Genomic DNA, 12286 nt, shown 5'->3' on the forward strand with positions numbered 1-12286 from the left:
AGAGGGGGACAAGACTTAGGAGAGAGAATGAAATTTAACACCATTTTTTTATTGCACTTTCATCTTAACTGTGGACAGTACAGAAGGAATAACCAACATCAGTGGGTGGGACAGTAGAGTAAAAATTCTTCCACTGAGCTTAATTCAGCTTAAACAAAGTGCATGGCATGATTCTAACATTTCCAGCATTCCGAATTCTATTTATACAAGCTACCTGCTACCATGACATGCAATGACCTGCAGTCCTTGGTGATGTAATGGTATGGAGGTTGCAGTAAACATTTCTTCTGAAACAGTGCTGTGAACATTTATAGAGTTTTTTTTTTAATGTCTTGGAATGATCATGGTGGCAATTTGGAGTTTTGTAGTCCACATATGGTAGTTTTGAGTCAGTATGAAGCCGGATGCTGCCTGGTTCCGTTTACAGTGATTAAGAGTGAAAAGGGTGTAGTGCACTTGGCAGCCCCTAACTGGGAAGAGGATGAAATTAAAATCAATACTCTGCATGATGAGGTGACTCAGAAGGTTACAATAGAACTCACAACTCTCTAATGGCCACTGCATAGCTGCTTTAAGATTATTAGCTGTCATAAACCCAACGTCACTGGATCTAGTTCAGTTTCAGTTTTTTTTTTCTTGCCCCCCGTGCACCTGTTCCACACGCATAAATGAAGCGCTCAATATGTTAAGTCTCAGCAAATCAGATGCATCATTCGCATCCATTTCTGTCTTTGTATTCTTTTGCACATCTTAGCTTTTTGGCATAGGAAACTCTTGCTCACCCCTCCCACTTCTTGCGTTCTCCCCTGAAACCGAGAAACCAGGACAGCTCGGCGCGCGACGGGTTAACGCGCACTCGCGCTCGTGATTGGCTGCGGGAGCGGCGCTTTTAGAGAGAGGTAACCAGGCAACTTCAGCTGGAGCAGCGGAGAGAAAGAACAGGGGAAAGCGGAAAAGAAGCGCAGAAATCCCATCAGTTTTGGTGTGCGATAGAAAGGATGTAGCCCAGGTCTGTGGCTGCCTGTCCCCGGAATGGGAAAGTGGATTACGGCTCTTCTACAAGACGGTAGAGACTGGATACGGAGTGATTGCGCGTGGATTTTTATCACGAGAAGTATGGGATCGGAACGCACCAGTTTAAAGGTAAGAGGGTTTGTCTCAAAGATGTGGTTTGTGATGATATATGGAAAGTAAAACGGCGTCGGTGCTGTTGAAATTAAACTTGTCCATGTGGAACGCGAGGATATATCCTTGCGCTTCGGTGATGGAGTTGTGTCGGTTGATTGAATTCCCGCATCTAAAGCAATATGAGAGATATTATTAAACAGTTATCACACATTTGATTTGCGAGGAGATGAGACGAGACAACTGCCACCAGTTGACGGTGATCACGCGTCCACGCGCGTATGGAGAGGAGCGGCGTTTGCTGCATTGACATCCATGTTCTGCCCTGCGCGAGAGCAATTGATCAACTGAGGTTTACTACAACCTTTCGCATTTAACATCTTTTCCATTCACCACCGAGCACAGGTCTAATACACGCTCAATATAAGTACTGTATGCGCGCACTCATTAGAAGCCGCAGTGGAAAGAGGTTTTCGGTATTCCCGCGAGTGTTAAAACCCATGAGTACTGATTCAGGACACGGTACCGTAAGGTTTCCATTTATTGCAACGTGGAGAAACGTGTAGATTTTGTTTGTGTGGTTCAGGCAGGTTGATCGGTCCGCAGGGGCTCGGAAGCCCGCATTAATCGCACTGCCCGTATGTGTGCGCGCGCGCGCGTGCGTTACTGAGTGTGTGACAGGGAACCACCGGGCGGCGAGAATTCCGTTACTCGCACTCTAAGAATCTGACAACTGACTTGGGTCACCGGCGACCGCGTTAAACTTATCTCTACGTGGCGTTTTCTGAACGGTTGCAGTGCAGGAGTATGTTCCCGCAGCGTTTGAAGCGGTAGAGCACGCGATGATGCGGTGCTTTTTACACAGAACATCCTCTTCAGACTACATGTGGACTGAGGAGTAGTTTTGAAACGGGAAACGGACAACTCGGCGTTTCCTAAGGAATAAAAGGCTCGAAAAGACAGCGACTTTCGGTTACCTTCCCGTGCGGTTCCACTGAGAAAAGTGTACCGCGCGCTCCGTCTGAAGGACAAAAGCGCCAGTGACTGGAGTGTCCGGTGAGGAAGACTCTAGTTAAACCTAAAATAACCTACATTATGGTGACCAGCCAACGTCTGTGTGAGGAAGAAAGCTTGGTAAACATGCAATCATGTTTTAATGTGCACGCGGAAAGGTTTGTGTGAGGCTACGCTCTAGGGTTAAAGGGTTGCAAACACCATTGCATTTATATAAAAACAACAGAAGTCATTTGAAAGTACCTAGTATGATAAAAAACAAGTGTTCATGTGACTGTTTCATCATTTATTAAAGACGCATGACAGTGTTTTGTGTGAAAATATAGGAAAACTCACAAATGCAGCTTCTTTGTTGTGTCTGAACTGATCCAGGTGTCAGGTGTTCAATGGTAGCCCCTTGTTTTTAGGTCAGTGGCTAATATGTCACACATCTTTTGTGTGGTTCAGCCATCAGTTCACGATTGTTTTCTAGATGAATGCTATTACAAATTATTTTTTGTGTTTTTAGCCAGCACTTCTGTTGTGAATTATTTTTTTTGGTCAAGCTTTTCATCATTTTAGGTAGGTAGATGATAGATAGATAGATTGATCAAATGAGGATACATAAAAAGGAGCAATTTGTTTTTTGTGCCTTAATCAGGTCAGACTTGTTATGCCAACCTGTGCAAGATGGCACACTCTTCCATCACCTCATATTATGTCACCGTTCTATAGTTACTATAGCTGTGGTAAAGGTGGTCTATTCTGGTCTGTTCTGGACTTTTCTTTGTGTAGTTCGGCCTTCCCCGTCTGTCTGAATGGGCCCAACAGGCAACAGCGCATGAGTGTGGGAACCCTCAAAGCCAAAATTGTTTTGCTCCCTCCACTGTGTTCATTTATTCCTTCTACAAGCTGGGTTTGTTTTGAGGTAATGTAGAGGTAGGGTTCGTATTGAGACCCCTGGGGTGGAAGCATGTTCGAGCGAAATAAATAGTATTGCCTGTTGATTTGACTTGTATGAACTCAATGGCTAGCCAAGCTGTTCTAGATACTTTTCTGTTTGAAACCAGTTCCAGGTATTTGTGAAGGAAAGAATGGCCTGAATTGATTGATATATTTATTTTTATTTTGAGAGCAACTACATTTCAAGTGTTAGTTGCACTTTGCATTGTGAGGTGGTTGTTATAGGAATGTATTGAGATGAGAACCAAGGTCCCCAGAGCAGCATGTCACCCCTAGGGTCTTTCTTTAGAGAAGAAGGTGCTGGGAATTCCTGAAGTAGAGCTGTTCCACGGGGGATGTCGCTTTCCGGAAATCTGTCCGGGATAGAGAGGAGGCATCCACTGCCATTCCTTGTTCTCTGTATTGATCTGTCTGTTCTGTGTGACATTATCTCCTCCTGCTAATTAGAGCTCAGGATTGGCCTCATCCGTTGGATGGCGTCCGGCTGAGGACATGACACCGAGCCTGAGGGCACAGCTGCCACGTTTTGGCCCATCAGAAGCTTTCGATTTAAATCCACTAGTAAAAGTGATAATTTAATTCAAAGAATGGCACTTCTGCTGAATGCTTTGCATATTGGTGTTTTGTGTTGTCATGCTGTGCTATGATAAATGTCTGTAGGGCCCTGTGTCATGTGTGACACTGTTGTTCTATTCCAAAATCCACGCTCTTGAAATAAAAACGATATTATTGGTATTTATGGTTCAATGAACAACCTTTAACATTTCTAATTAACAAAAGGTTTTTAAAAAGTGGAAAAATGTTCTTTAGATTATTCAAACGCTCTTCACACTATGAAACAAATGTTTAAGAACTGTTCACGTAAAGGTACTTTCAGAAACCAAAAATGGTTGTTCTGTGATATTTCTTTGGGAACCTTTATTTGTAAGAGTGTAGTGAGCTGCCTATTCTGATGGTCTTGGAACTTCATAACTGACTGCAGACTAATTGATTTCAAAAGAGTTTGGCACATTGCTCAGCCAGCATCATAAAACAATGAATAAAATTGCATAAATGCGTAAATATTGGGTAAAATAGTTCATTTTTAGGTTATTAGATCAGCACTTTTTGTTATTAAATATATTTGCTTATTGACTTGTATTGATTATTCTAGGTTTGTTTATATATATATATATGTGTATAATATGGATTTTTTTTTTAATCATTACTCATTTTCTTAAAAAAAAAATTAGAGCGAATGGGCACATTTTTGTAGGATTTAAAAGCAGAAATATGAAGCCTATCATTTTGTTAAAGCAACTTACATTAATTCTTCAGTTACAACTTTATTGTAACTTTACTATGGATTTTTTTCAGCTGTATGGTTGTTCTTGGTCATCTTAGGAATGATGTTGCTGATTATTTTAACAGATTGGCTTATTTTATAGAAATTAGGACCAGGTGGAAATACTTTTTTATACTAATCAACATTATGTTGCAAATGCTCTCGATTACTCTTAACATGTACTGAACCCACAATATTCCTTGCAAATGCTGCCTCCATAGGCAGCTCACTAGATTTTAGTCCAGAGCACACGCAGAAAGGTTGTACAAGGTGGAAGCAGTGGTTCTCTTTGTGCCACATGCTGCAATGCCACGCTGACATCTGTTCCATAATCTCCTTATAATTGCCATAAACTGGCTGCAAGTCTATTTGGGTCAAGAAATGGCACTGAATAATCAGTCCACACACAAGCAAGCTCAGCATAGTTTCACAGGTAGACTCATATATTGGTCACACTTTATTTTAAGGTCCAATTCTCACTATTAACTAACCATTAACTATGACTTTTGCCTTAATTAACTCCTAATTTGCTGCTTATTAATAGTTCATAAGGCAGTTGTTAGGTTTAGGGTATTGGGGACGATTATGGATGTCATGCATTATATGTACTTTATAAGCACTAATAAACAGCCAATATGTTAATATTAGGCATGCTAATAAGCAACTAGTTATTAGTTAGAATTGTACCCTATACTAAAGTGTTACCCATATATTTACTTTGTTCTCATATTTTCACATTTTCATTTTCTGGCCTTCTGTTCTAATTGAACCTGCCTTCAAGTGCATAACTAACAATTTGCATAACAGTTGCACAATGACTGCAGAGGACTGCGGTTTCAGGGTCTGAAGTCTTGACCCTATATCTGCTTTTCATTTAGCGCATAGTTTCTGGTTCCTCCTGTGACTATTGCTCCTTGAGCTATGAATAAAGAACCGTGCTTTTTTATTTATTATATTCAAACTGAATCCACCAAATGAACTCGCTTTCAATGGGCATACAGTCCTATCTCTCACTGCGGTATAGAGGTGCGCAACGCTCCACTGACTCCAGCTTACCCGTAGAAACAAAAGGGAGTAAAAAGGCAGACAAAAAGTCGGTGGTTGATAATTTAGTCCCACGGGAGCCACGCTCTAGAGCAATTTGATGTGCTGCATTGCAAACAAAGACTGGGAGAAACTCAGAAATACAGGCCATGCGACAGTCTCAGTACATTAACACTTCAATTAAATCTATTCTTTCAACACTCTCATTTACTTGCCCTCACATTTCGAGGACTACTCACCTGGGACTGATTCTTTATTTGAGGCACTACTTATTTGCCATGTTTTATGCTGTGCATCACCAGAGCCTGGTGGTTTTGCACCTCTTCTCTCCTCTGACATTTAAAGACAGTGAAAGAAACCGATAGATGAGAAGAAAAGAAAGGAAATGAATGATATTTTCAGCCCTGAGTAAGATTTTGTAAATGTTTTTAAAGAAGTCTCTTATGCTCACCATGTCTGCATTTATTTGATCAAAAATATAGGAAAAACAAGTAAAATGGTGAATTATTATTAGTTTTAAAATAACTGTTTTCTATTTCAGCTTCTATTTTAGTTTATTTAATTTGTCTGTTTTAATATATTTTATAGTATATTTATTCCTTTGATGGCAAAGCTGAATTTTTAGCATCATTCATCAAGTCTTCAGTGTCACATGATCCTTCTAATATGCTGAATTGATGCTCAATAATCATCTATTAGCTTAACATTAACATTTATTACCCCCAGAATTCTTAGATGAATTAAACAAAAAATACAGAATTTATTTTAAATAGGAAATTACATATTACAAATGTCTTTACAGTCACTTTTAATTCATTTAATCCATTCTTGATAAATTCAAGTATTACTTTTTCAAAAAAAATCTTACTGACCCCAAATGTTTAAACTAAATAAGGAATGCTACTGATTTTCAGCCGTTTCTTTTCTGTCGACTTAGATGAACAGTTGTTGTCCACATGGCATCAGGAAGACCTTATTTGATCCCTGCTGAGTGCCACTTCTGCTTCCAGAACAAAGAAAAACCATCTCTCTAGTGTTTCTTAAAGGGATAGTTCAACCAAAAATGGTAGTTTTGCCATCGTTTATTCAACCTACATGTTCCAAACTGTCTTTCTTCTGTCAAACACAAAATTAAAATAATGAAATGCGAATCCACTAACTTACATTATATAGACAAAACCAGCTGAACAATGATTTGTATTCTGCAAAATTTTGAACCACGGTAATGTGAGTAATGTTATTATATTTATTTATTTATTAATTTTTTTTTTTTGATAACTGTCCCTTTAAGAGTTAGCTGGAAAATCAAAGGGAACAAAATGGTTCCCTAAGGTCCCTAGACCTAAGGACCCGAATTACTTTTTTCTAGCAACAAATTGTATTTGATTAAATCTGTTCTTACTGTCTTTTCATCTGGTTTAATCTGTTGTCTCTCATCCACTAGAGAGAGGGAGGCAAAGAAAAGATTCAGCGTGACCTGCACAGTGGGGCCCCGGTCTGCTTGTATATTAGAGTGGGCTTCAGCTCTTTAGTATGCGCAGGCCTCCCCGTGCACCATTATCAAGCTGAAATGAAAAGCCTGTATTTCTCCATGGTGAGCTGCACAGAGCTGGAGCGTTGCAGCTGTAATGCGCTCTTGGAGAAAGAGAGTGCAGTTGAATGTTAGGACAGAGGCACACTCAGAATCAAAGACGTGAGGTTTGCTCTACTAATGTCAGTGTAGATTTGTCTGTAATATGACGGTGTGCATATGCTGCCAGCTGGTGGTATTCTCTGTCAGATGTTAGCCCGAGGGCAAGACAAGGCAGGTCTGTAGTCAAACACTAAGGAATAATGACACTTCGCCTGTCTAATAAGACACAAAATGGCTAACTCGGTTTTCTCTCAGTGAACAAATGAATTGCTGAAATCTGTTGTTTAATTTAATCCATGTCATACTTTATCAATATGATGTCAATTAATAGCGAGTCAAGGCCGGGCGTTAATGGAATCTGCACATAGAATTCTGCAGAAACCTCTGAATATTTAGTATTGTAGTTTCACGACACTCAAGGTTGACAAAGTTCTTCACATTCCTGAACTCTGTGTGTTCTTTCATTTAAAACAACCCTTGAAATGGTTTGACAAATTGCATGTTGATGTATTTCCCGTCAAAAGATTAATTCACTGTTGGTTTTACATTTTTTCATTTTTTTTATTAATATTTTCATACTGTTCAGAGTTAGAAGGTTCACTGCATTGTTCTTTAGTTCTCTTTCGCTGTTCAATCTGTAGCGGCACATCAAAATAAGTAATTTGTTAGAATGTAAGTTTGTGATTGGTTTTGAATGTGATGCAGTAAAAACACTGCGTTCCACAAAATAATGGCAATAAATGTCATTCTATTGAGTTGCAGGAGGCACAGAAAACAAACATATGAAATTTGACTAGTGTTGTCCGATTCACAAATTACTCTATGAACCGGTTCCTATGTGAACGAAGTAGCCCAATCCCTGAGACAATTGACTCCATCAATGAATAGTTAAAAAAAGATGTGTTAGAACTTAGAATCAGTCTGAAATCAAACTGCAGTGATTTTTTCAAAGCATTAGCAGAGGGAATATTTAAAAATGGATTATAAAACTAAAATAATGTATAACCAACTGAATATTTTTTTTAATGGATATCAAATTGATTCTGATTTGGAATCAGTCAGACTTAAGTGTGAAAACCTTAAATGGACAGTTGCTTTTGATTGACTTCACAGCCCAACAAAACCAGTTTGCTATTGCTAAACGATGGCAGGTGATCTAACAGGGAGTCTAGAGAACATGTTATTGGACTAAAATTGACACGCTTCTGAAAACAAGATGAGTCAGCAATATTTTTGGACCTTTATTGTCAATATGTATATAATAGTGCACTCTCAGTGGCCTCAACAATAACAGACCCGATGTGCATCCAAAATTTTAGCGCATATCATATCTTAAAAGTAAATATTTTTTTAAACCTGTACTTAGAGATATTATCATATTAATAAAATAAAAGGCTTTTTGACTTTCATGTCTGTCAGTACACCTTGCACTTTGTAATGTAAGCTTAAAAGCACATACTGTACATATAAAATACTTGAGTAGGCTATTTGTTATTATATTTTTCATCATTACATTTTTTTTTTCAGAAAACATTAGATTCAGTTCAAATTTAAGCATAGGCTAGTCTTTTAAAATATATTATTTCTGTAATAAATACTCTTTTTAGACGCATTATAAAGTGTACTACTTTTTTATAATGGGTTGTGCAGTATGTTGTCACAGCGTGATTTTCAGGGGTGTGCAGTATTCATTTCTTTGAGCGACATGGCCACATCTGTGGCGTGAGAGTTTGTCCAAGGTGTGTCAGCTGGATCGCAGCTCATTTGGACCAGAAATATCACACTGGCGCCAGATCCAGATGCGCCAACCATAAGCATCCAACACCTACTATTACAACCTGCCGCCATCTTTCTCTCTCCATGTCTTTGTCAGTATTTCTCACTCTATTCTCCATCCAGGAATGTGTGTAGATGTGTGTATTCAGGAGAATCAACATAAATGCATCTGGACAGACAGAAGACCAGCGTTGAGCTCTGGAGACTGGGTGTTTCCGTAATGATTACATGTCAAAGAGCTATGGCACAACATCTCAGGCGGTCTCCTGGCTTTATTGCCCAGGCCGGGAGAGATTTCGCTCTCATGTTGCTTGCAAAATCTTCTGCCCTTGTACTGCAGGAAACTGATTCTGTTTTTTGAACAGTTGCCTGGGAAATCTACTCACTGGCTTTGCTCGAAATGAACATACATCTCTCAAGAGCGATTGCTTTTCTCTTCTCCTCTGCTGCATGTTCTGCTAGAAATAACTGCACTCCACGTCTCTCCTTTTCAGTCTCTTGCTTGTATGGGGAATTCCTTTTGCAAATCTGTTTTTCCCTTCTCTTATCTCTGTGTGCAGGGAAGGATTCAGAGTTGCATGTACATATCTTTGCCGAAAAAGAGATGAAAAAAGTAGTTTTTCCCTTTTTTGTGTTTGATATAAAAGCAAGGGCTCTTTTGCTTGTGATAACACTCAGCCTCTCCGTCTCTGGAGCGCAGTCAGGGTCTAATGCACAGACACTCTATTGCACCCGTGCGTGTCATTTTAGAGCGCTTGTGTGCATGTGTGCGTGTTTGAGCGGGGCCATATTAAACTGCCATCCTGGCATTGCAGCATGCACCAGAGAAAAGGTGGAGGGATATGTGGAGAAAGAAAGAGGGAGGGATTAGATGGATGAATGTAGAGATTGCAGAATGGCATGAGAGAGAGTTAATTTTAAAATTAAATGAAATTCTTAGTTTACTCAGCCATATGTTTCTCCAAAAATTGCTTAGAAAAAATACATATGGAAACAACGTGCAATTTTTGACATACAGAAACAGTTTAGAACTACTGTGTGTATAATCTAAATCAGCTCATATGATCGTGGAACAATTTGAGGAGAAAAGAGATAATTAACCCCAAAATTTAAAATTCTTTCATTTACTAACACTCTTGCTGTTCCAAACCTGTATGAATTCCTTTATTTTGTGGAAGATGTATTGAACACTGTTGATAACCAGACAATTTTGGTTACTGTTGACTTGAGATATTTCTTAAAATATCTTCTTTTAGGTTCCACCAAAGAAAGAAAGCATGAGAAAGAGAGTAAATTATGACAGAATTTTCATATTTAGGTGGACAATTTCTCACTATTATTTTCTTAAGTCCATACTGAAATCACTGTGATTTGATAGAGATCACATACTCATCACGACCTCGTTATTTCAGTCATTACTGTGTTTAGTTTGTAAAATGTTTCCCTTGTAAACCTGTAGAGTCATTTATTTTTCCCCATTGTTTTCATCAAATCAGTTGCTCTCTTGCTCTCCTTTCCTCTAAAATCTTGAACCCCAAGGTCATTTGTCTCATTGTGGTGTTTCACACTTCACTGATCTCTCTCTAGAACCATTTGATTCTTTTTACTCTAGACTCAGGCAGCATGGTCAGCAGACCGTTGTGTGTGAGTATGTCTCCCAACACCACAAGATCTCCAGCTTTTTCTTTCACAGATCTCCCAAGATTGAAAAACAAAGATTAGACACTCCCTATCCACATTATGTGTGTGTGAAACCATTAAGATAGTAAGTCTTCAATTAACTTGACGTGTTAATGACATTAGACTGTGGCAGATAAGAGCCAGGCAAGATGGCCTTCTCGGAATTGATGGGGTCTTATTAGAAGGTGGTGTCTGATAATCCAGTGTCTTTAAATGAGATACCCTCACACGGAGAAGACTTAGATTTAACTTGTGGACACACACACACACACACACACAGAATCACTTGACAGTGAGATACTTGGATGAGCCCTGGCAGATTTAGCTAAGTCCCTCCCCAGTTTAATGACAGCCACTGAATCGGCACGCTGCTGATAGCAAAGTGGCACAAAGTGGGTTTAATGGAACAAGGCAATTCCAAAGACCATCAGGATTAAATTGGAGTGAAATGATTTGGGGGAATAGAGAGAGAGGAATAAAACACCCTCGCTTTGTTGCATGATGAACAGAAATGGCAGCCCAGGGTGGTGTGATCAGCTAGAGACTAGAAGTGTGTTTGTGTGTGTGTGGCTAGATGAGAAATGGAGTGGAATGGCAAGTGGGGGAGGGAGAGACCAGAATCATGTAAGGTTAACTGTGGCGATAACCCAAATTTTTTATGTGTTGATGTCTGTCTGCTTCAGCGTGTTTGAGTGGAAGAGATGCGCATCAGAATGCAGCTGTAATTATAGTGCGTGTGGGTAGAGTGATTTGCCCTGGCATGGATGCCCAGTGTGGGTATAAGTGGGCTATTTGGCAGACAGCTGCGCCCTCCATGGAGGGAATGTACAGTAGGGGGTCTTTACCCTTCACACGGACTCTGCCCTTCCTGTCTTTTTCCTGTTTCGACACCTCAGCAAACCATCACGGTTTGTAGGAATATTCATGTGACTTTGGCGCTGCATTATTTAAAAATGGTTCAGCCTCAAGGCCCCACAATAATTTTATTAATCTAAAAGGCTATATCTGTTGTGAAGAAGTCTATAACAATAGGGCCTTTCGAACCACTTTAATTCCAGAATTAAATGTAAATTACTAAAGTACTGGTATGATTTTGTGCAAACTTTTCCCCAGTACAATTTAAAGGGTTGCATTCACTAGGATGTGACGTAAGCCGTTCGACAGCGATGTAATTTGTGTGTGGCTGTGTTTTTGTTGTGTCTGATGGGTTTCACAATAATGGACATGGAATGTCGACGTAGATGTAAATCGATTGAAAGAACGGAAGGAGATTAAGAATCTCCAACTATTAACGGCAGTGATATAGAAGGTATGGAGATGTTGGGTGGCCATTGTAGTTGCATTGTTTGTATGTACAGTATGTCCATGATTGTAATTTCTTTGTTGCCATATTGTTCAACAGCAGGTTGAGAAAGTCTTGTGAAGTTGTGAAGTTTGAGAAAGAAGTTGTGAAGAAAAAAACTCTGTTTTTATAATAAACTGCTTCACTGTAAAAACAAGAAATTAACAGTGATAATGTTGCAAAACTGATAAATTATAAAATGGAAGACAATGGTGGCTTTTTTTCAGCTCAAGTCAGTTCATTGTTGATTCAGATCAGTTCAGTGAGATTGCCAGTGTTGCAAACCTCATAAACTAGAAGTCATTAAGTCAATTGTGTAGACACTATTTTGATTGTCACATTCTTATGTGATCAACTTGTAGCAACCCCCCCAAATAAATCATTGTTTTAAATAAATCTGCTAGGA

General features: G+C 39.3%; 1 protein-coding gene across 4 annotated transcripts in view; it reads left to right on the forward strand.

Moving 5' to 3' along the window:
- Positions 1 to 933: 933 nt before the first annotated feature.
- The window catches only part of LOC127938722 (disabled homolog 1-like), a 152481-nt gene continuing 141128 nt past the window's right edge, over positions 934 to 12286 (forward strand). For all 4 annotated transcript variants that reach the window (XM_052535543.1, XM_052535544.1, XM_052535545.1 and 1 more), the window contains exon 1: positions 934 to 1143. The gene's annotated coding sequence lies outside the window, so the exon portion shown is untranslated. The remainder of the gene's footprint in view (positions 1144 to 12286) is intronic.

The sequence above is a fragment of the Carassius gibelio genome, chromosome A20 (assembly GCF_023724105.1).
Source record: "Carassius gibelio isolate Cgi1373 ecotype wild population from Czech Republic chromosome A20, carGib1.2-hapl.c, whole genome shotgun sequence".
NCBI classification, from domain to species: Eukaryota; Metazoa; Chordata; class Actinopteri; order Cypriniformes; family Cyprinidae; genus Carassius; species Carassius gibelio.